At 38.4% G+C, this 25,657-nt stretch overlaps 2 long non-coding RNA genes across 3 annotated transcripts; one reads left to right on the top strand and one right to left on the bottom strand.

Moving 5' to 3' along the window:
• Positions 1 to 2,932: 2,932 nt before the first annotated feature.
• On the bottom strand, positions 2,933 to 24,679 carry LOC131003095 (uncharacterized). Of its 2 annotated transcripts, XR_009094538.1 has the most exons (3): positions 23,662 to 24,585; positions 23,463 to 23,558; positions 2,933 to 3,394 (listed from the first exon to the last, which is right to left on the bottom strand). It is a non-coding gene; the product is annotated as an uncharacterized LOC131003095 (long non-coding RNA). The 2 variants fall into 2 exon arrangements; XR_009094537.1 differs by lacking the exon at positions 23,463 to 23,558 and having other exon boundaries at positions 23,662 to 24,679.
• On the top strand, positions 13,843 to 16,254 carry LOC131003097 (uncharacterized). The gene is made up of 3 exons (XR_009094540.1): positions 13,843 to 14,032; positions 15,348 to 15,405; positions 16,007 to 16,254. It is a non-coding gene; the product is annotated as an uncharacterized LOC131003097 (long non-coding RNA).
• Positions 24,680 to 25,657: the final 978 nt, after the last annotated feature.

Raw genomic sequence — 25,657 nt, forward strand, 5'->3', positions numbered from 1 at the left:
CTCATGAATCGAGTTTTCCATCCATACTTAGACAAATTTGTCTTAGTGTTTATAGATGATATCCTCATCTATTCTAAGAATGACCAAGAGCATGAAAATCATTTGAGAATCATCCTGGAGACGTTAAAGACGGAGAAGTTGTTCGCCAAATTCAGCAAGTGCGAATTTTGGCTGAAAGAAGTAATGTTTCTAGGACACATCGTATCAGCAGATGGAATTAAGGTGGACCCCGCCAAGGTGCAAGCAGTGCGCGAGTGGAAATCACCAACCACACCTAATGAAATCCGGAGTTTCTTAGGTTTGGCGGGATACTACCGGAGATTCATCGAAGGATTCTCTAAAATAGCGAGACCAATGACGCAATTACTTCGCAAAGGAATCAAGTATAAGTGGAACGAAGAGTGTGAAGCCAGCTTCCAAGAGCTGAAGAAGAAATTGACAACTGCACCAGTGCTAGCAGTTCCAGCAGCTGATAAGGAGTACGTGATCTTCACGGACGCGTCCAAAAATGGGCTAGGTTGTGTGTTGATGCAAGAAGGAAAGGTCATCGCCTATGCCTCACGGCAACTAAGGCCACACGAATTGAACTACCCCACTCATGATCTGGAACTAGCAGCAATTGTGCATGCTTTGAAAATTTGGAGACACCATCTATACGGAGTTAGATGTGAAATCTTCACTGATCACAAAAGCCTTAAGTACTTTTTCGAGCAGAAAGACTTGAACATGAGACAGAGGAGATGGCTCGAGCTCGTGAAGGATTACGATTGCGGTATCAACTACCACCCGGGAAAAGCTAATGTAGTAGCTGATGCTTTAAGTCGTAAAACTCAATCCGAGTTAGGACTTCTTCTCACTCAAGAGGACGCGCTTGTAAAGGATTTTGACAAATTGAAGATAGAAGTGGTTCAGCCACCGGCAACGACAAGAGCAATTATTGCAACTCTGGTAGCCGTCCCAGACCTCAGAGAAAGGATCGTCAGTGCCCAGAGAGCGGATAAAAGCTTGGAAAAAGTTCGTCTCAAGATCCGAACAGGCACGCCAGGAGGCTACCAAGAGGCAACGGATAACGCCGTTCTTTTTGAAGGAAGATTGTGTGTTCCCCATAACGAGGAACTCAGAAATGAGATCATGAGTGAAGCTCATGACACACCCTATACCGCTCATCCCGGGAGTACCAAAATGTACCAAGATCTAAAACAGAAGTTTTGGTGGGACGGGATGAAACGAGATATAGCCTCGTTTGTAGAGCGTTGCCTTGCATGCCAGCAAGTGAAAGCTTTACATCAAAGACCATATGGGAAATTGCAGCCATTGGAAATCCCAGAATGGAAGTGGGAGCACATAGCAATGGATTTTGTGACGGGTCTACCCAAGACAAATAGGGGCAACACAGCTATTTGGGTAATAGTAGACCGTCTCACGAAGAGCGCTCATTTTATACCGATTCCAATTACCTATGGATCGGAGAAACTAGCCCAACTGTACATCCGTGAGATTGTACGGCTACATGGAATACCAATATCCATTACTTCAGACAGAGATTCAAAATTTACTTCTAGATTTTGGATCAGTTTGCAGAAAGAGTTGGGAACAAGATTAAACTTTAGCACCGCCTTTCATCCTCAAACAGATGGACAATCAGAAAGGACAATTCAGACCCTTGAAGATATGTTGAGGACAGTGGTGCTAGACCGAGGAGGAAGTTGGGAATCAGTGCTACCGTTGATCGAATTCGCCTACAACAACGGTTACCAGGCGACCATTGATATGGCACCCTATGAGGCGCTGTATGGAAGGAAGTGTAGATCACCACTTTACTGGGATGAGGTGGGTGAAAGAAAAATCCTTGGGCCAGATGCAGTAAGCGAGATGATTGAGACCATCCGCCAGATTAGAGCAAGAATTAAAGAGGCCCAGGATAGACAGAAGTCTTATGCCGATACCCGACGAACCGAACTACAATTTCAAATTGGAGACAAGGTTTTCCTGAAAGTGTCACCCTCGAAAGGAATCGTTAGATTCGGTGTTAAGGGTAAGTTGAGACCCCGTTTTGTAGGACCTTATGAGATCCTTGAAAGAATAGGTCCCGTAGCGTATAGGTTGGCGCTGCCACCTAGCTTTGGAAACGTCCACAATGTATTCCACGTGTCACAGCTGAGACGGTATGTGTTTGACCCCAAACACGTGATTCACCAAGAGGAAATGATTCTTAACCCAGACTTGACGTACGAGGAAAAACCTGAAGCTATTTTGGACCGAAAGGTGCAAGAATTGAGGAATAAATCAATCGCGTCAGTCAAAATACTGTGGAGACACCATGGACCTGAAGAAGCGACGTGGGAACTTGAGGACCAGATGAAAGAAAAATACCCAGAACTTTTCACATAGGTATGCAAATTTCGGGACGAAATTTTTGTTAAGAGGGGTAGTATGTAACAACCCGCTCTTTTATATTTATTTTAGTCCAATATTGCGTGTTTATTAATCTATTTTAGTAAATGAAACGCTTTATGAATTCCAACTATGATTCTGAATTACGTAATTTGGAAACAGATTCGCTACACTAGCAGTATGCATTTATTTATCTTCGCGTGTTTAAAATCGCGACGTTAATCTTTGAACCGATGAATAATTATTATTCAAAGTTATAACCAACTTAGCAAAGTTGTGTTATTTATTAATCAAGATGGAGTTTATTTCATATTGTTACTTAAGTCGTGAATTATTTCAGACTTTGAAGCCAATTAAATCTACGGATTTAATTTAGGTATTAGAATGACGAACGAATTAAATCTATGGATTTAATTTAGCAATCCACTGTTTTAAGTTAGATTTTTACAAGACAATATAGATATCGGATACAAGAATTATTCGATTAATCTGTATCTGAATACAAGTGCTCGATACTAGAAAAACTCGATACCAAAAGTTTCTAATACAGAACCAATGAAAGATTTATTGTAGACACAAAACAATCAGTACCGCTACAGTACTCAAACAGTCGTTGCTACAGTGCCGCTACAGTACTCAATAGTTATTGCTACAGTACTCAACAGTGTTGCTACAGTACTCTGCCACCCCCCCTAAGTTCAAGAAAATGGGAAAAAGAGAAAGGGGGTGGAGACATGTGCTGCACACTCCCCTATCCCCTCTTGAGCTTGCTGCACCTTTTCTTTTCCCACGCCTATGCAGCAGGCTGCCATGCCCAAGTACACCTAAGTATACAAGCTCCCAGCCAAACCACCTCGTCATTCAAAACAGCCAACATTGTTGCATTCTCTTCATTCTTCATTTGAGGACTGCACAAGGAGAAGTGAGCCTTTAATTCATCCTACCAAGTATTCTCAAGGTAAGCTTGTCTTCAATGCTCCACCTTCTTCCCTTATTCCACCTGCATTAATGCAAGAACAACCTTATTATTTCAGTTCGATCTGCTGCTTCATTTAATCCAACCACAACAGCCAACAAACACCAAAGCAAGCATCATTCAAGGTATTTATACTACCTCAGTTATCCAATCGAGTTTGCATTCATACCAACGAGCATAATCATGTTTTACCACTACATCAAACAGTCCATGTTATGTATAGCAATAGAAAGACTTATGTGTATACTGCCACTGCACTCTAGAACACAAACCATGAGTACCTCACACATAGCACATGAATGAACGAACAAGGATAGCGATAGCATGCTCACTGACAGAGTGTTAAACCCTGATTCTTTCTTACTCATAGAAGCTTAAGCTTATCGATACTCAGACATGGTAGGAAGAAGACGAGTCAAGGATATAACTTAGCTTTAGGAGGAAGGGACGCGGCCTGTTCAGGCTGATCAAGAGACGACGAGCAGCAGCGACTCGGTGCTTGGCGGTGGGTTCAGGCGAGAAGCTCGCCTTGTTGCTCCACGACTTCGCCTGAACCGAGAGACGAACGAGACGACGCGATGATGGAGCTCTCACCGGCTTCGGAACTCGGAGAAGAACTGGAAACGGCGAACACCCGGCTGTTCGCCGGCCTCCCTACAGCAGCGGCTCGGTGCTCAGGCAGCAGTTGCCTCCGTCAGGCGGCGAGCAGCAGTTGGCGGGCGAGCAGCAGCAGCGGTTCCAGCCGCAGGCGGCGAGCGGCAGCAGTTCCAGGCAGCAACCGCGACTCGGCGAAGCAGCAGCGACTCGGCGAAGCAGCAGCGACTTCGGCGAAGCAGCAGCAACTCCAACGGCGACTTCAGCGACTCCGGCGAACAGCAACAGTTGGCGACAACAGGAGAAGCAGCAGCCCGCGACTCCGGCGAACAGCAACAGTCGGCGGCAACGGGAGAGAAGAGAGGCGAGGGAGATGTTGAGCGGCTCTGTGTGAGGAATTTTGGAGAGATAGCAGCGTGATTTTGAGAGAGAGAGTTGAGCAGCGTTTTTTTTGAGAATGAGAGAGATGGTGGGTTATGCTAAAAAAAAAAGAGAGAGAAGAAAGAAAGTTGATGGAATGTGTCTGCAACGTGTGTTTGGTTTTGATAATAAAAAGAGAAAGGCAACTTTAATAAAGATTGAGAGAGAGATGATGTTGAGTGGTGTTTAATTTAGATAGATAGAAAGAGACGTGAGAGATTGGTTTTGTGATAGAAAATAGAGAGAGGGACCGAGATTGTCGGTAGAGAGAACCGAGAGTGAAGATTTAAGAGAGGAGTGGGCCTTTCTCGTTTGGGCCGATTCTTTTGGGCCTGTTTTTATTTTATTTGGGTCTAGTTCATTTTATTTGTTGGGCTGGATATTAATTCATTTGGGCTTTGCTTATTTTATTTCCATTGGGCTAATATATATTGTTTGGACTCTATTATTTATATAAATGGGCTCCTATTATTTTTATTAATTGGGCTCCTACAATTTATTTAGTTAAGCTCAATGAGATTTATTATTTTAGGCTCTCTTTATTAATCCTAATTAATTCTAATTAGTAATTTTTTTTAAGACTTACTAATTATTTATTTAGTAAGTGAATTAGATTATTTTAAGACGAGTAGATTATTAAAGATTAATAATCTGACCTCATAAGACGAGCTTTAATTCCTTAAATAGGATTAGCATCTCTATTTAATTAAAAGAATATGAGTCATGCATAATCATTTCATGCATCCTCATTTATTGAGATTTTTCGAGAATTAGAATCTTATTTTATTTTCTCGGATTAAAGGTCAAGCACCAGAGTTAGAGCTAAACCGTGAGTCTGCTATTCAGGTGGGCTTTCTTACGTATAAACTAAAACCATATAGTAGAATTGTTAAGACTTTATGCTTATGAATTTTGAATAATATTGTCAATGCCTAAATGCTTTATGTTTTGTTATTAATTGCCTATCTGATGTTAATCGAATTCGGATTCTGGATGGGACCGCAAATCCCTTCGGAATTAGTGTACACCTTGTGATCGTGAGTCATCTAGCGGGTTGGCCGATCATAGTGTCCGTAGAGGGAGGCCTCCCTCTCGGCACGAGTTACTGATATGGTGATTAATGATATTAAAATGCCTGCGCGGGTTATTGATGAAATAAATGATATTATGTTTGGTAAATACGAGTCTTTAAAGGAAAACCCTCGTATCTTACTGCTATTGAAAGGCTTGACAATAAAATATTATGCATATATGTAAATTTCGGCAAGTGTCCACTAAGTACTTTCGTACTTAGCCCTGTATGTATTTATAAATGTGCAGGTTGAGCTGTGATCGAGGATGTAGTGTGCAAGCGGAGCTTTTGTCGATCTAGGATGAGTACCTCAGAGTAGAGTATATGTCTTCATACATATACTCAAAATGTTATTCCGCTGCGAACACTGATTTCGTTATGATATTATGTTATTTGTCAAACAATATGTATTATTTAACAATGTTCTCAAACTCATTGAGCACCCTTTTTCTGGATATTATTATGTACGGTCCCCTTGTGGCCTTCTTGATATCTAGATATTTCGATTGATTTCCTTATACAAGTCGAGTCATTAAGAGACTGAATATACCCCTTTCTAAATCCCGCTCCTAAATTCCCTCCCTTAGTCGCGGTTTCCCCGAATTTGCTATCCTTAGCAAGTGCGGTCGTGACACCCACTGAGTACTTTTGTACTCAGCCCTGCATATATTTCTAAATGTGCAGGTTGAGCAATGGCTGATGAAGATGAAGTGATGAGCGGAGCTTTTGTCATAAGTTTAATAAATGGACTCTTGGATACATGTCTTCATACATGTAAACAGATTATGTTATTCCGCTGCATACTCTCAAGTAATATGTCTTTAAGCTAAGTCGGGTTCATCCGAACTTACGAGTTAATCGAGTCCTTGCGACTAAACAACAGTTATCTTATGATTGTCCCTCCTTAACAATGATTTGATTTCGAGCCTTCATTATTTATTCACCCCTTTCTATTCCCGCTTCTAATCTCCCTCCCTTAGTCATGGTTTCCCCGACTTAATTATCCTTAATTAGGTCCGGTCGTGACAGAATGGTATCAGAGCCGTTCGTTTGCTCTGAATCCAAGAGTTACCCAATTAGTCCTAGATTAGTTATTGTATAAAAGAGTCAGTCGACAAAAGCTCAGCGCTTCATCACATCGTCATGCTCAGCAAGAAAGAAGGTGGTAATGATTTTAAAACATTGAGAAGTTCACGTTCTATATAAATGTACTGATGCTTACATTCAAGTTTTATGCTTTAGTGATTGATTAGATATCTCAATGAACTTAGATGCGTTAAGAATGCATGATCACTGTTACGAGAAGAACAATAGAAGCTAGAAACTCAGTTATATTTCACTATAGCCATGGTGAAGAGCTAAGAAAGAGAAAGATAATCCAATGAAAGCAGTGCAAGCGGAGTGCCACGCACAAATCACTGACGCAGACATAGTTCTTCATTCAGGTTGTTCACGCGAGACGGAGCACCTAATCGACTATTGCCTTATTCGATGATAGTTTAAGTATGATATTGCTTATAGCGATGAGTGCGACTTATGTAATCAGTTAGCTAATCCCTAATAAGTTGAGACTCGCTTCTAGCCTCGATTATCACTAGCTATGGCTTGAGGATAACCTTCATGATTCATGTATGAACTTCAGAGTTAGACTTACGAGGGGTCAAAATGCTTTGTATATAATGTTATAATATTACGATTAAAGCTATCAGCTTATAGTTTCAGATATTCGGAACCATTCTACTTACAGTACCTATCGCAATAGATTAGGACATGACTGAGAATCCCTATTGATTACGATCACCTACTACGAATTGGAAAGACGAGATGTGATATGAGTACTAGCAATTACCAACCATTATGATTGCTCATAAAAGTTTACGCAAGTGTGTAAGACGAGAGAAGTTCTCGAAGATGGTTCAGAGTTTAATAATAGCTAGAAGCGCCGACAGTGGATCAATGCTGAAATAAATGAATTAAGATTCTAATGAGACCCTAAGGATATACTCAAGATAAATATACATACCTTAACCTATCAAGGACATCGCCTCACTTAGAACGTCTTGGATTAGGCATTTAGTTTAGTAGCCGGAGTGAGAGCATTGACTAAGGTCATTCCATGACTTAGGATTACGTATGGTGACGCATACCCTGTAAAGATGCTCAGAGGAGCAAAATCTATTTCCTTATTAAAGGCGTGATGATTCAGAAGGTCTTTTGCAATGACACGGAAGAGTGCTTCAAATTATATGGTTGCATTTCAAGCGCTATGTGAAGGAACACTAAGTACTAGAAGTACTACATTTAAAATCATGTAGTGAAAGATTGTTGAGTAAGGTTGAGCCTACCTTATTTCGCCTATAGAAGATGTTTAGGGATTGCATTAAATTAGGAGGCAGACTCTAAGTTTGAGAAGCTCTAGAATATTGTCAAGGACATGTTCAAGATGTTTAAATGAAAGTGGTGATTTTAGACCAAGTATACCTTTTGCAGCCAATGAACAAGAGTTACCAAGTTCGGAAAAGTATTTCCGAGTGACTGAGAAGTAGTTGTGTCGGACCTGGCCAGTCCACATGGCCAAAATCTCAGTAGTCGTCATATATGGGTCTTTAAACCTATATATTTTAAACCTTCATCTGAAAAGCCAAACGGGTTCAGACTATTAGGTCATTTTGCTTCGACCTTTCAGTCAATTCATTTCTACCCTATGGTTATTCATTTTCAATTGTTTGGCAAATTATTGAAACACTTTGTCTAATTGCCATTTGTGATTTGAATCATTGTGATCTACTAACTGTTGGTAGATTTTTTGTGACCAAGGATAAACAGATACTCATCAGATTAAATCAGTCAAACACGTATGCTTCAACCCAAGGGTCAAGCACGTAATGCATCAGACAATCTCTTGTGCATTTAGTAGGACATTATTTGTGTATTTCGAAAACGACGATCATTTTGATGCTTTTGTATGCCCTATGTTGGCTTAGTTATTTTGACTAGTATTAGTACGGAAACGCTGGTTCATAGGGCATTTCGGAACTGAGCCCTTTCATGATGACCTTGCAAGATAGCCAGTTCATCATGTATAATGCTTGGATAGATCACCATATCTATATTCAAATGTTGTTGAAATAGTCCTCATTGATATTAATTTTCCCGTGTCTATGTAGCAACCCTATCAGTCTTTTGCGGCAAGTCACTTCCGCTATGTTATTTATATACTTTCATGAGAAAGAGTGTGAGCAAGATTTGAGAATCAAGAAATGGTTTACAGAAGTGATGATATACAACTGTATGTTTTGATGATTGTATGTCGACTCATTAGTATGCCACCAAAACAAGGGCATCCAAGAAGAGGGAGAAGAATTCCCTAAGGTAATGAAGGTACTAGGGCTAGGAAAAAAAAAAAAAAAAAAAAAAAAAAAAAAAAAAACATAGCCCCATCACCCATATAACTAGAACATAGAATAGATGAACTATTTCACGACAAAACTCACCTGCCTTCAGTAGGACATGAGATCCAGCAAAAGCTGAGACTTGGGTAAGAGCTTTTGAGTGCATTTTCAATTTCATTTGCGTTTTACAGACCAGGAAGGAAAGCACAGAGAAAAAATGATGACAGTTGAACAATTAGAAAATTTTACGTGGGATCATTCTAAACAGAAATATATGATAAGTATATACCCCAAAGCTATCGCAAGAAGAAGAAAAGTGGATTTTACAATCTAAAGTAGGGGAATAATGACCGTTACTCAATACGATAGGATGTTCTGTGATATGTCGAGAGAAAGACCAGTAACGACGCCTATGCCAACACCTTCACAGGCACAAACTCAGAACATTTGAGGAAGAAGAAAAGAGGACAACAGTAACAGTTGTCAAGCGAAAAAGACACCATGGCAGGGGCAATCATCCCAGCAATAAGGCTACAAAAGCCAAAAGGGTACTCCTAGACAGATAGGAGATAACCAACAAAGAATCTTGCCCTGCCCAAATTGTAACAAGAACCATGGTAGATGCTGCAATAATGGAAGAGTGGAAGTGAAGGTTGTTACACAGTAGCCAGAAGGGCATTATGCAAACCGTTGTTTAAATAAGGAACAAGGGACGGGTCTATGCTGAACTTGCTTGTCCAGGCTCCGTATCTGCAAGCAATCCATGTTTTGCCCCACCACACCAAGAGTAGTAACCACGCCAACAACAACAACAACAATAACACATGTGTGCTTGAGCTTAAAGCTGAGCATAAATTCACTCAAAGTCATGGTGAATAACTCGTATGTTATACCGATGGGAGACATTGATGTAATCTTAGGAGTGGATTAGCTAACTGTGAACCAAACTACCATCATTTGCAACAAAAGACAAATTTCTTTTCGACCCTTGGAAATGAACTGACACTTTTCCATGGAATTAGCATGAGCAAGAGGAAGGCAATCATCTCCACCCTCGACGCAATAAAGATGATAAGGAAAGAATATTCGGACTACCTTGTGTATTTTTCATGGAGAACAAAGAACCGAGAAAAGCATCAAAAGATGTGACCATCGAATGAGAATTTCTTGATGTTTCCTTAATATCTCGCCGATGTGCAACCATTCTTTTCGAAAGAGGAAAATTGGCACATTGAGAATGTGTATAAACTATAAAGAGTTGAACAAGGAGACATTCAAGAACAAGTACCCTTGTCGAGGATAAATGACCTTTTCGATCAGGTCAGAGGAGTGACTGTATTCTTAAAGATAGACCTAAGGATTGGGTATCATCAACTAAAGTTTTGGTCAAAGGATGTACCTAAGATGGCCTTCCGAATTAGATATAGCCATTATGAGTTCGTAGTGGTGTCATTCGGATTGACTAATGCACCAGTCGTGTTCATGGATCTCATAAACCGAGTGTTTCATCTATCCTTAGACAAATTTGACATAATTTTCAGAGATGATGTTTTGATCTACTCGAAAAACAAGAAAGACCATGAGAAACACTTGAGAATTGTCTTAAAAATGTTGTAAACATAGCGTCTCTATGCCAAGTCCAACGAATGCGAATTTTGGCTCAATGAAGTCACATTTTTGGGACATATTATCTCATGAGAAGGGATCAGAGTGGGTCCTGACAACAACAAGTTGTACACAAATAGTGATCGCCTACTAACCACTGCAACAAATTTATATTGCAACTTTGCAAGAAAGTTATTAATATTGCAATTTTGCAAGAAACTAGTATTTGGAGAAGTTTACATGTTTACAAGTGGGTGAATATGAATAACATGGTCTATTTATGAGTATCCTCTACTAATATGAACTTCTTGAACGGATAAAGTGTTGTTCATATTTTAATACTTGTATCTTGATATGTGGGGGATTTTCATTTGTTGCATAGCAATGAAAATCTTTTAGATGATGGTGTGTACGTATATCTATACATTGGATGGATGTAGATATAGACAGTTTGATGATACAGTAGCGAGTTATGTCAGTGGCACTGTAACCTAGTACTAGTAAGTGACGTTATACAGTTACTGCATCACAATTAGTACGTACTAAGATCATTTTTGCAACGTATATTCTCATCTTTTGTATGAGAAATCAATGAGGCAAATTTTCCCATGCTATGAAATGATCAAAGTAGTCATTTACTAGGCCGTTGAGCTTTAATTGCTTAGATGGTTGAATTTTTGTGTATAAGTTTTATAACTTAGTTGATTTATAGCTAATTAACAGCGATTGCTTTACTGATGGGATGAAAGCTCGATTTTGAGAATTTTGTGTATTTACTCGGCATGATGTCTCAAAGAAGCAATGAAAATCTGCTATCCGCCATGTGAATAATTTAAAGAACTACTCGTCCCCATCAACTTGAAAGAAGAATAGCAGAAGTTTTTCATTGTCAAAATCCCTTTATTGCGAGTTAAGCGGTAGAGTTTCAAAGAAGCAGTAGAGTTTTGCGAGTTTCGCTTGCTTAGATACAATGATCAAGAGCGCCTTCTTGTATGTTATTTCAACTACAAGGATCGACTTATTAGTGGGAGACGAAGCAGAAGATATATACCCTCGAGCAATTAGAGAATCTTATTTGGGGACAGTTCACAGAAATTTTTATGAAGAATATGTTTTCATAAGTCGTCGTCAGCAAAAAGGAGACGTAATTTAACAATTTAAAGCAAGGAAAGAAGACCATGGTTGAATATGATTGAGAATTATGTGACATATCTCGATATGCGCCTTAGAAGGTTGACACATATAGTAGTTGTAACTTCTCATAGAGTTTTGATGTAGTGCCCTTGCTTGTTGGCTAGCCAAACATTCCTTCAACTAATGAAGATATATCTCATTTCCATTTCTTCCCACCAAACTTTTGTTTGAGATCTTGATATAATTTAGTGCTTCTTTGGTGGGCACTATATAGCGTATCATGAGCTTTACTCTCAACCGTTCAGTATTGGGTACACAACTTTTCTCAAACATGATAGCAGTACCCCTAGCTTTTGGGCAAGTATTGATCTCTTCTATCATAATCCTTACCCGTAATTTTTCTAACTTTTCATATTTCCTTTGTATTGTAACAATTCTGATTCTCAAATCAGGAGTTACTGTTGAAATTGCAATTACAGCTTCTATGGTTTGTGGTGGTAAAACCACATCTAAATTCAACCTTTCGAATTCCTTGATCAATTTTCTTCATGGGTAAGGAGAAATCCTTAGTTAACTTGAGTTTTTCTACTCAAGGCATCCACTACTATATTCGCTTTGCGTGGGTGACAAATTATTCTACAATCATAGTCCCTTATTAATTCGAGCTATATTCTTTGCCTTATACTTAGATCTTAATGCTCGAATAAGTATTTTAAACTTTTATGAGGTGTATCAATTCCACATCTCGTTTCATAATACTATTGTTGCTAGCTCCAAGTTATGTTGAGCAATTCAGTTCTTGCGGTCTAAATTTTCATGACCCATTAACAATAACTCTTTCACTTTGCAACAATGCATAACCAAGTCCATCTTTGATACAGAGGACCGATTTTATATGGTCTTTCAACTTTGAGAATTCGGCCATATTTTAAAATAGCCTTTCATCCAACAATAGATGAGCAATTTGAGAGAAATCTTTAAACCTTGGAAGATGTGATATAGATTATTGTACTAGAGCGAAGAAGCGGCGGCTTTAGCAGAAGGGACGCTGGCAATCGTGGGTGAATCCGGGTTCCAAAACTCTCTTTTCAAAAATGATTTGTCTTTTCCCTAGCACGGTAGGAGTGAATTCCCCGCCTACAGAGGGCAGGAGACGACCATCTCAAGGTGCATCATGCGTACTCAGAAGCCGCATTATGCACTAGAACGAAGGATGAATTGGGAAAAAGCTTTTGCTACTCATTGAATTTGCCTACAATAATAATTTTTGGGCAACAATTGATATGACACCATGTGGAGCTTATTGTGGAAAGAAATATTGATCTCCACTCTATTGACATGAGGTAAGTGAAAGAAAAGTGACAGGACCTGATGCGGTTGAATAAATGATTACGCTTATCCGACAAAATCGACAACTGCTCAAGGAACCTCAAGAGCAACATAAACTTTTTGTAGAGGATGAAGTTTTTCTCAATGTTCCGCATTCCAAGAGTGCACAAGATCGATGTGAAAAACAAGTATCTAGAATTATTTTCTAACGTAGTCAAATTTCGAGGACGAAATTTCTTTAAGGGGGAGAGGATGTAACACCCGGCATTTTCACTACAGTTTATATTATTATTATTATTATTATTATTTTCTATTTTCTATTATCTAACAGAAGAAAGAGAAGTAGAATCACTGAGATGAGATGAGATGAGATATTATTATAATGTCCTGAGCTTTTAATTCAGTGATTGCATAATTTGAATAATTAAGTATTCTTGCATTCTTTATTATTTTCATTCTTGGAAGCAAGTTTATAATTCCTAGTTAAAGGGATTATTTTATTATTTTCAGAGATGAGATTGGTGATAAATACGAAATATTATTAGTCGATTTATTGCTCGACTAATTGAAGTGACTGATGTTATTTAATTATTTGAGTATTACTTATTATTGAGTTTATTGATTTAGTAATCAAGATTAATTACTAAATCAATAGTGTGAATGATATGTGAATATTTATTTATTTTTATCTTCATGAATGTGAATAGCTTTGATAGAGTATTATGTGAGTAGCCCTATCAAATTTTTATAATTGGAGAATATTTATCCAAATATTTTTTCCAATTTAATTGTTGATAGAATTAGTGTATTATATATATATATATAGTTTTTATTAAATTAAGGTTAAAGTATATATATATTTCATTCTAAGTGGGCCGAGCAGGCATCAATTTGAATTCTCAATTACATGGTACCAAATGTTTTTTTATTAGTGCACAAGTTTCAATAAAGAAAGGATGACTAAATATGTGTATTAGAATTAAGAAAAACTCATTTCCCTTATTTTTCCTAAGCTGTCGACTTCTCTTCCTCAAGAACAGAACCATCTTTTTCTTCTTTCAAATTTAATTCCGTAAGAGAAATTCAAGTAGTAGCTGCAATACCTTAAAAGAAAAGGTGAATTCTTCGATTCTCTATCTCTCTATGATTTTAACTTGAAGAAAATTTCTGTTTTGAAATCTAGGGTTTCTTCGAGAATTTGGAGATTTTATGCTAGAGTTAAAATATGATTGTAATATTGAGATATATTATGTTTTTGATGTTCCTAAGCATGATTATGGTGGTTAATTGTATTAATTCTTACTTGATTTCGAGTTTACTCAAGTTAGTATGAACCCTAGGTTTGAGGTTGAGAGTTTTGATTATGTTCTTGAATAATTGGACTCATATATGTGTTCTTGAGTTGGAATTATGTCATATATGAGTAAATTACGAGTTTACACCATATAGGATGTGAGATTGAGTTTGTTAGTTTAATGAAAATTGGGGCTTTTGAGATAAGAAGGTTTATATGCTATTTATTGATGGATGTAGATATATTATGATGTGATTTTATCAAATATATGGAAATTAGAACAGCCCTAATGTGTGGAAAATTGTTATAAGAATTGTTATGTTGTAACTTGTTGGCTTTGTTGTGTTAAACATGAGTTAAGTTTGAAGTTAAAGCATGCTAGTATGTATTATGATCGTGTATTTGAGTCTACACATTTTATTTGGCCAAAGTATGAGTTATATGTTGAATTGAAACAAAGAATACATTGATGTCAGTTTTTAACTTGGCAGAGCAGTGTCTTGGGGGATGATTTTAATGATGTTCCCATAGTCCAAATGAGTTGAAATTTTTACTGTAATAACTTTATCATGAGTAGTACGTTTCTGCAAAATTTCAGCTAAATCCGAGACCATTAGATGTGTCAAACGAGTTTCTGAAATGTACTGCGCGAAGCAGCGAAGTTCAGTGGCAGATTTTGCCTTTTGTGAGATAATTTCATATACACTTGAGATATTGTATTTTTGTAACTTTCTAATAAAAATAGACTCTGAGAGATTTCTAAAAATGTAAAGTTTGTATTTTTTCTTTAAAGAGGTTGATTTTATATGATATTTCAAAGTTGAGATTCATATATGATTACATATTTGAGATTTCTTACTTGAGCAAGTTATTAATAGAACTATGCTAAGTGATTGATGTTTAGTTATTAATTGTAAGCTAATCTATATAGAATGGATTAGGTTACTCTTAAGCTTTTCTCAATTTGAGATATCCCAAGAGATGTGATGTTACTATTTTGCTTTTAGTTAAGTCCATATAAGTAGAATACTCAGATTAGAGGATGCAACTTTCAAGTGATAGAAGGTTCATTCAAGATTTACTTTCTATTTACTTACTTATTATCCAATCTTACGTGGGAACCTCATTATAATGAAGGTTCGAGTGGCTTTATAAAGTAAACAAGCAAGGATCTCTACTTCATTAAGCATACCAGGTGGGCATTACTTTTACTATACGTATATAGAGATCCCCTGCGTGTCGTAGGCCTCTTATACGAATGAATGCATGAGATGATTTAACTGTTAATTTCAGTTTTACATATATCTATCAAATGAGTTTAATGTTACATTTGAGCAAGTTATTTCGTTACAAAATATTTGAGTTAAAGTTATTTCAAGTATTGTCTTGCCATAAAATGTTTAAATTTTAGTATGATATCTATCTGCTTTGGCTTTGCCAATGATGCAATCGAATTCGGGTCCTGAGCAGTTGATAGCTATCCTGCCAGGGCTAGTGTACACCAATGACCGTGAGTCATCTAGCGGGTTGGCCGGTCAAGTGACCGTGAGAGGTGGCCACCTCTCCGGCACACAGTTCCAGATATGATAGATTACAAGAGAACTTAGTCTGCAGACCAACTTTAAGAATCACAAATGAATTTAGTAAGCTTGGGCCTTTTAGCGAAAAACTCCCTTGCTGTACTGTTTATGATGGCATGACAATTTACAGTTTTGAAGCATGTATTTTTATACTTAGGCATACGTGCCCACTGAGTACTTTTGTACTCAGCCCTGCATATATTTCTAAATGTGCAGGTTGAGCAATGGCTGATGAAGATGAAGTGATGAGCGGAGCTTTTGTCATAAGTTTAATAAATGGACTCTTGGATACATGTCTTCATACATGTAAACAGATTATGTTATTCCGCTGCATACTCTCAAGTAATATGTCTTTAAGCTAAGTCGGGTTCATCCGAACTTACGAGTTAATCGAGTCCTTGCGACTAAACAACAGTTATCTTATGATTGTCCCTCCTTAACAATGATTTGATTTCGAGCCTTCATTATTTATTCACCCCTTTCTATTCCCGCTTCTAATCTCCCTCCCTTAGTCATGGTTTCCCCGACTTAATTATCCTTAATTAGGTCCGGTCGTGACAGTCTGGATACAAATAAACATAGATACGCACAGATCAAATCAATTACTCTCAATTTTTTTTTACATATGTATAAGAAAGATAAGATAAGTGAAGGAAATAAATGCACAGCACGCTCTCCAACTCCACGCCTACACTGTGCATCTTTTGACTCCAACTCTCCACGCCTGTCTGTATTTTTTTTTTGACTCCATTCTGCACATTTTTGACAAAAATGTGTGCATATTCACACCGAACACCTTCACAGATTGAAAGCATATAACCTCCTCATACCCATTCCACACTTAAACGTTTTCATCATTCTCTGCCAAAGAAATTTTCAAGTATCAGTTAATTCTTGCTTCATTCAACACCAACGAGCAGTTCATAAACACCAAGCATCATTCAAGGTATTTCATGCCATCTCAGTTCACTATCTTCATATATGCATTTCACTTTCCTCACTTCATGTTTTAGAAATTCAGAAATATAGGATGAAGTTTATTACAGAGAAACATAGCAAAACACATATGCGTACATGATTAGCATTCAACAGAAATAGTTTAATTCATACATTGATACCTTTATACTGCCTTTGTACTTAGAACCAAGTCATGAGAATTTCCATCAGCAACAAAACGAATTGAAATACAATAGTAGAGAGATAGAACAATAACTTAGCTTTTAGAAAGGCATCGAACGCGGCCCTGCACAGTCGAGCCGCAACAACGGCAACTTCCTCGGCCTCATCGGAGCCCGAGAACGACAGCAGCGACTGCCGAGGCTCCAGCTAGCGGCGGCGGAAGTTCGAGGGAGAAGATGGTTTCCGGCGATGACTCGCCGGGAAAAAGGACGCCGGATGATGGGGAGAAAAATCGAACGAGAGAGAGAGAAGAGTGAGCAGCGTTTTTCTTGATTGAGAGAGAGCCGAGTGTTTTTGATAAAAGAGAGAGAAAGCTTTGATAATTTTGAAAAAAAAAAAAAGGTGTGTGCATGTGTTTTGTTTTGAATAAAGAGAGAGAGATGATGTTGAAGCCTCGGTTTTGCTAAATAAAAGAGAGGGAGAAGATTTTGCTTTAATAAAAGAAAATGGATATGTTGATGGCATGAATTATTAAGAGTGAGGAAGTGTTATATATTTTAATATAAGGAGAGAGAGGGAACCGAGATAGTGGGAGAGAAAGAGGAAAATGTTAACTTTAATAAAAGATAAAAGATAGAGAGAGATTTGATGAAGATATAAAGTGTGTGTGTGTATGTGCGGTGAATTGAGAGAGAGAGGGAGAGTTAAATAAAAAAAAAGTGTGTGTGCATGAATGATTGTTGAAAGAAAAAGGGAGTGAGGTTGGACCGGGTTTGGGCCGGGTTTGAGCCGGTTTGGGCCGGATTTTTGGGCTTTCTCTTTGGGCCTAGTTTATTTTATTTGTTGGGCCGGAGATTAATTCTGTCACGACCGCACTTGCTAAGGATAGCAAATTCGGGAAAACCGCGACTAGGGGAGGGGATTTAGGAGCGGGATTAGAAAAGGGGCATGTTTAGCTTCTTGATGACTCGACTTGTATAAAGAAATCAATCGAAATATCTAGATATCAATGAAGGCCACAAGGGGACCGTACGAAATATTATCCCAAAACGGGGTACTCAATGGTTTTAGTACATTATTAAATAATACATATTGTTTTGACAAATGACATAATATCTTAACATAATCAGTGTTCGCAGCGGAATAACAATTGGAATATATGTATGAAGACATATACTCTACTCTGAGGTACTCATTCTAGATCGACAAAAGCTCCGCTTGCACACTACATCCTCGATCACAGCTCAACCTGCACATTTAAAAATACATGCAGGGCTAAGTACAAAAGTACTTAGTGGACACTTGCCGAAATTTACATACATGCATAATATTTTATTGTCAAGCCTTTCAACAATAGTAATATACGAGGGTTTTCCTTTAAAGACTCGTATTTACCAAACATAATATCATTTCTTTCATCAATAACCCGCGCAGGTATTTTACATCATTAATCACCATATCAGTAACTCGTGCCGAGAGGGAGGCCTCCCTCTACGGACACTATGATCGGCCAACCCGCTAGATGACTCACGATCACAAGGTGTACACTAATTCCGAAGGGATTTGCGGTCCCATCCAGAATTCGAATTCGTTTAACATCAGATAGGCAATTAATAATAAAACATAAAGCATTTAGGCATTGACAATATCATTTAAATTCATAAGCATAAAGTCTTAACAATTCTAATATATAATTTTAGTTTATACGTAGAAAGCCTACCTGAATAGCAGACTCACGGTTTAGCTCTAACTCTGGTGCTTGACCTTTAATTCGAGAAAATAAAATAAGATTCTAATTCTCGAAAAATCTCAATAAATGAGGATGCGTGAAATGATTATGCATGACTCATATTCCTTTAATTAAATTATGAGATGCTAATCCTATTTAAGGAAATAAAGCTCGTCTTATGAGGTCGGATTATTAATATTTAATAATCTACTCATCTTAAAAATAATCTAATTCACTTACTAATTAATAATTAGTAAGTCTTAAAATTTTCTCTAATTAAACTTAATAGAATAATTATGATGGCCCGATAGGAATTTAATTCGAGCCCAAATGAATAAATTCGAAGCCCAGTGCATTAATAATATTAGGCCCAACATCAATTAATTTCTAGAGTCCAACAAATGAGGCCCAAGATAATAAAATCATGAAGCCCAATAAGTGAGCCCATCATCACCCTTAAAATAATTAGTAAATTTTAATATTAATCTTATCTCGTCAAAACCTTAGACATCAAAACATTATCACATAACTATCGTTTAGTTTCGAAACTATTTATTCGAACATCAACATGCGCATTAATCATAACTTGTTCTATTTATGTCATCAAGTCAAATATTCCGTCATTTAAAAACAAAACCTATAATATTACATAGATAAATTATATCATCATAGATCATGCTTTCTCATACATAAAACAATTTAATCCTTTTCAAATAATCCATATTAATAAGTCATTTGAAAAGAAATAAGAATTTAACTCAAAATATTTTATTTTTAAAAGTTCATTTATAAATAATTGAAATAAAGAACTCCATTTAAATAATTAATTTAAAGGTCAATATATAATTAAATTAATCAAGCTCAATTTAAATTAATTATTAAGAGCTCAAATAATTTAAATAGATATAAGCCCAAATTAATTAGATAAATTAAGTCTATCATGTTTTTCTTTGAATAAGACCCAAACAATTTAATTAAATCGGCCCAAACAATTTAATTAAATCGGCCCAAGAGTTTAATTAAATCGGCCCAAGAGTTTAATTAAATCGGCCCAAACAATTAAAAAAAATCGGCCCATACCCGGCCCAAATCCTAACCTAAATATACACACACACTAAATACACTCAAACACACACATAACACACCAAAACACACAAGCTTCTCTCTCTCTCTCTAACTCTCGGACCTCTCTCTCTCCCGACTCTCTCTGCTCTCTATCGTTCTGCCGCCGCCGCTGCCGTTCAACGGCACGGATGTTCACGGCCATCGCCTGGCCGTGGAAGAGCACGGCCGCCGCCTGCCCGCCCTGATTCTCTCTCTCGGTTTCTAGATCTCTAGATCGGAACAGGGCATGCGCCCTCTCTGCCGGAGTCCAAGCCAGGCCGCCGTCTCTTCGTCCTCCATCGCTGCCGTTCGTCGTCGGATTCGCTGTGAGGAGCCGAGCACCGTCTCACAAAGGTAAGCCCCGGATCTCCCTATTCTCATTTCATTTTAAATTAAAAACTGAAACTCCTCTTTCCCTTTCTTGGCAGATCGGAGACAACGGCAGGTTCACCGCCGCCGCTCCGTCGCCGGCGACGAGCCACCGCGGCTGCCGCCTCCCTCTGATTTCGACTCACACACACAGTAGGTTCAAGCCACAATTTAGTTCACAAAATAGCATAGGATTTTGAGCAAAAATCAAATACTGTAAATGCTTATTGAAATCTGAAATTCTTTTCTTGAAACTGAACTAGTCTGTAAATTTCAGTTCATATGTGCATATGTAAACATGTTGTGAAATATCAGAACAGCCGTATGAATTGGTATGAATTGGTGGTTCCCTGAGGGTGATGATACCTTGAGTAGGTGGATAATAGTCTCTGCAGATATTGTATATCACAAAAATTAGGAATCAATTTGGGAAGAGAATGGAAAGATGCAGAAATTTCTTTGTTGCATTACCTTAAAATTGGCTGTGAAATTGGGCTGCAGTAGTTGAAAATGGTGGTGTGAGAATGGTGAAAGTGGCTGTGGTTTTAAAGAAAAATGGGGTGGTTTGGATGGATGAGGATTGTGGAATTTTCAGCTGACAAGTATGAACACTTCAGCTGGTATGTAAGACTGAAGAATTTCTTCAGCATGCGCTCAAAATTCTTCAGCATGCTTAGGATTCAGCATGCTTAGGATTATATATGTAATAAAATATCTAAGAGATTAATATATTAATTATATGGTTCCAAACTCATTTAAATACATTAAGACATATAAGCCTAATTCTTATTGAAGCATAAAATCCATTTGAGCTTGCTTCTAACATAAATTAAATTACTCATGGGCTTAAGTAAACAATCGATAAAAGATTCATATTTAACACTTCAGTGTTAAATTCTCCACAATAAATTAATGGACTCAAAATATATTTTGAGTGCATCATCTATTGAAAATAAAAAAATAAATCATCACATATATAAATTATCAAATTCATATAAGTTCGTATTTTATAAATGGATGCTGAACTCTAATTACCATAATCAATCCTTAAATCAGTAATTAAAAGTATATAATCCTTAATAAAAAGTCGGGTCATTACATACTATCCCCCTTAAAAGAAATTTCGTCCCGAAATTTGCATACCTATGTGAAAAGTTCTGGGTATTTTTCTTTCATCTGGTCCTCAAGTTCCCACGTTGCTTCTTCTGGTCCATGGTGTCTCCACAGTATTTTGACTGACGCGATCGATTTATTCCTTAACTCTTGCACCTTTCGGTCCAAAATGGCTTCAGGTTTTTCTTCGTACGTCAAGTCTGGGTTAAGAATCATTTCATCTTGGTGAATCACGTGTTTGGGGTCAAACACGTACCGTCTCAGCTGTGACACGTGGAACACATTGTGGACGTTTCCAAAGCTAGGTGGCAGTGCCAACCTATACGCTACGGGACCTATTCTTTCAAGGATCTCATAAGGTCCTACAAAACGAGGTCTCAACTTACCCTTAACACCGAATCTAACGATCCCTTTCGAGGGTGATATTTTAAGGAAAACCTTGTCTCCAATCTGAAATTGTAGTTCAGTTCGTCGGGTATCAGCATAAGACTTCTGTCTGTCCTGAGCCTCTTTAATTCTTGCTCTAATCTGGCGGATGGTCTCGATCATCTCGCTTACTGCATCTGGCCCAAGGATTTTTCTTTCACCCACCTCATCCCAGTAAAGTGGTGATCTACACTTCCTTCCATACAGCGCCTCATAAGGTGCCATATCAATGGTTGCCTGGTAACTATTGTTGTAGGCGAATTCGATTAACGGCAGCACTGATTCCCAACTTCCTCCTCGGTCTAGCACCACTGTCCTCAACATATCTTCAAGGGTCTGAATTGTCCTTTCTGATTGTCCATCTGTTTGAGGGTGAAAGGCGGTGCTAAAGTTTAATCTCGTTCCCAACTCTTTCTGCAAACTGATCCAAAATCTAGAAGTAAATTTTGAATCTCTATCTGAAGTAATGGATATTGGTATTCCATGTAGCCGTACAATCTCACGAATGTACAGTTGGGCTAGTTTCTCCGATCCATGGGTAATTGGAATCGGTATAAAATGAGCGCTCTTTGTGAGACGGTCTACTATTACCCAAATAGCTGTGTTGCCCCTATTTGTCTTGGGTAAACCCGTCACGAAATCCATTGCTATGTGCTCCCACTTCCATTCTGGGATTTCCAATGGCTGTAATTTCCCATATGGTCGTTGATGTAAAGCTTTCACTTGCTGGCATGCAAGGCAACGTGTAACAACCCGCTCTTTTATATTTATTTAAGTCCAATATTGCGTGTTTATAAATTTTTTTTAGTAAATGAAACGCTTTATGAATTCCAACTATGATTCTGAATTACGTAATTTGGAAACAGATTCGCTACACTAGCAGTATACATTTATTTATCTTCGCGTGTTTAAAACCGCGACGTGAATCTTCGAGTCGATGAATAATTATTATTCAAAGTTATAACCAACTTAGCAAAGTTGTGTTATTTATTAATCAAGATGGAGTTTATTTCATATTGTTACTTAAGTCGTGAATTATTTCAGACTTTGAAGCCAATTAAATCTACGGATTTAATTTAGGTATTAGAATGACGAACGAATTAAATCTATGGATTTAATTTAGCAATCCACTGTTTTAAGTTAGATTTTTACAAGACAATATAGATATCGGATACAAGAATTATTCGATTAATCTGTATCTGAATACAAGTGCTCGATATTAGAAAAACTCGATACCAAAGTTTCTAATACAGAACCAATGAAAGATTTATTGTAGACACAAAACAATCAGTACCGCTACAGTACTCAATAGTTATTGCTACAGTACTCAACAGTGTTGCTACAGTACTCTGCCACCCCCCCCTAAGTTCAAGAAAATGTGAAAAACAATAAGGTATGGAGACATGTGCTGCACACTCCCCTATCTTCTCTTGAGCCTGCTGCACCCTTTTTTTTCCCACGCCTATGCAGCCATGCTTTGTCCATCACCTTATCAGCAGCCACCCTCATTTCATTCTCATTTCCACACCTAAGGTTTCTAAGGAGCTCTTCATTCGGTGCCTGCCAAGTTCAAGGTGAGACCTTGTGTAAATTCGTCCACCCCCACCTTGATATTCACCTGCATTCATTAAGCAAACATACTTGTCATTTTTTTCAGTTCGATCTGCCGCGTCTTTTGGTCCGACTGCAACCTCTAACCAAAGCAAGCATCATTCAAGGTATATACTATCCCAGTTTATCCAGTCCACATTCATACCAACAAGCATGCTCAGTTTATGAAATGCAGAGTGCATAAATGAGTAATATACGTACACATGGGTCATAAGCAAACCACGAGTTGCTGTAAAAAGATTAATCCATAGTATTTTTACAGAAATTGAATCCCATTCTATGATGCTCCCCCTTGCACTAGTAACATGAAAGACATAGATTATAGAATGAGTTTTCCTTCACGATTTAGAGTAACTGAATCTAGTATTTTAGGGAAGATAAGAGTAGTATTTTGTTGTACCTGTTTTCATTAAACCGGGGACGGGTACCAAATGACGTCGACGCGGACCGATGAAGAGGAGGCGGAGGTCGTCCAGCTGAGCAGGGGCGACTTCGCCTGAACCGAGAGACGAACGAGACGACGCGATGATGGAGCTCTCACCGGCTTCGGAACTCGGAGAAGAACTGGAAACGGCGAACACCCGGCTGTTCGCCGGCCTCCCTACAGCAGCAGCGTTCGGTGCTTGGCAGCAGAAGTCGGTCTTGGGCGAGGCAGCGGCAGCCGACGACGGTGGTGGCCGTCGGAACTCTGCAACAGCAGCCGGCGGACTCCTCAACGAACAGCAGCAGTCGGCGGACTCCTCGGCGACAGCAGCAGTCGAAGGCGGCTGACTCGGCGACTTCAGGCGGAGACCGTGCGACAAGCGATCGAGACCCGGCTGTTCGTTGGCCTCCCTACAGCAGCGGCTCGGTGCTCAGGCAGCAGTTGCCTCCGTCAGGCGGCGAGCAGCAGTTGGCGGGCGAGCAGCAGCAGCGGTTCCAGCCGCAGGCGGCGAGCGGCAGCAGTTCCAGGCAGCAACCGCGACTCGGCCGAAGCAGCAGCGACTCGGCGAAGCAGCAGCGACTTCGGCGAAGCAGCAGCAGTCGGCGGCAACGGGAGAGAAGAGAGGCGAGGGAGATGTGACTGGTGTGTGCGAGTCGTGTGAGGAGGAGCCGCGGCGGCGGAAGTTAGAGGGAGGAGATGGCTGGAACGATTGAGAGAGAGCCGAGCGGTTACTGTGAGAAATAGAGAGTTGCAGCGTTGTTCTTGATTTTGGAGAAAGGATGCAGTATTGATAAAGAAGAGAGATGAAGAATAAAAAAAAAGGATAAGTGGGTAGACAAAAAGAGAATAAAGAAGAGAGATGAAGATTATAAAAGATACGGAAGCATAATAAAGTTCATAATTGTGAAGCAATAAATTATTAACTGTAAAGTGTGCTTAAAATATAAAATGCAAAAGAGAATTGTCGGTAGAGAAAACCGAGAATGATGACTTAAGGGAGGATTTTTGGGCCTTGTTTTATTTTCTTTTGGACCGGGTTTGGGCCGGTTTGGGCCGGGTTTGGGCGAATTTTTGGGCCCTCTTATTGGGCCTAGTTCATTTTATTTGTTGGGCCAGAGATTAATTCATTTTGGGCTTCCCATGGGCTTCTATTAATTTTCTTATGGGCTTCAAATCCATATAATTGGGCACCTATTATTTATTTATTTAGGCCCAATAAGAATTATTAATTTAGGCCCCATTATTAATCCTAATTATATTTAATTAGTGATAAATTTTAAGACTTACTAATTATTAATTAGTAAGTGAATTAGAATATTTTTTTAAGATGAGTAGATTATTAAAGATTAATAATCCGACCTCATAAGACGAGCTTTAATTCCTTAAATAGGATTAGCATCTCATAATATTATTAAAGGAATATGAGTCATGCATAATCATTTCACGCATCCTCATTTATTGAGATCTTTCGAGAATTAGAATCTTATTTTATTTTCTCGGATTAAAGGTCAAGCACCAGAGTTAGAGCTAAACCGTGAGTCTGCTATTCAGGTGGGCTTTCTTACGTATAAACTAAAACCATATAGTAGAATTGTTAAGACTTTATGCTTATGAATTTAAATGATATTGTCAATGCCTAAATGCTTTATGTTTTGTTATTAATTGCCTATCTGATGTTAATCGAATTCGGATTCTGGATGGGACCGCAAATCCCTTCGGAATTAGTGTACACCTTGTGATCGTGAGTCATCTAGCGGGTTGGCCGATCATAGTGTCCGTAGAGGGAGGCCTCCCTCTCGGCACGAGTTACTGATATGGTGATTAATGATATTAAAATGCCTGCGCGGGTTATTGATGAAATAAATGATATTATGTTTGGTAAATACGAGTCTTTAAAGGAAAACCCTCGTATCTTACTACTATTGAAAGGCTTGACAATAAAATATTATGCATGTATGTAAATTTCGGCAAG

This window comes from Salvia miltiorrhiza, unplaced genomic scaffold (assembly GCF_028751815.1).
Source record: "Salvia miltiorrhiza cultivar Shanhuang (shh) unplaced genomic scaffold, IMPLAD_Smil_shh fragScaff_scaffold_67:::fragment_3, whole genome shotgun sequence".
NCBI lineage: Eukaryota > Viridiplantae > Streptophyta > Magnoliopsida > Lamiales > Lamiaceae > Salvia > Salvia miltiorrhiza.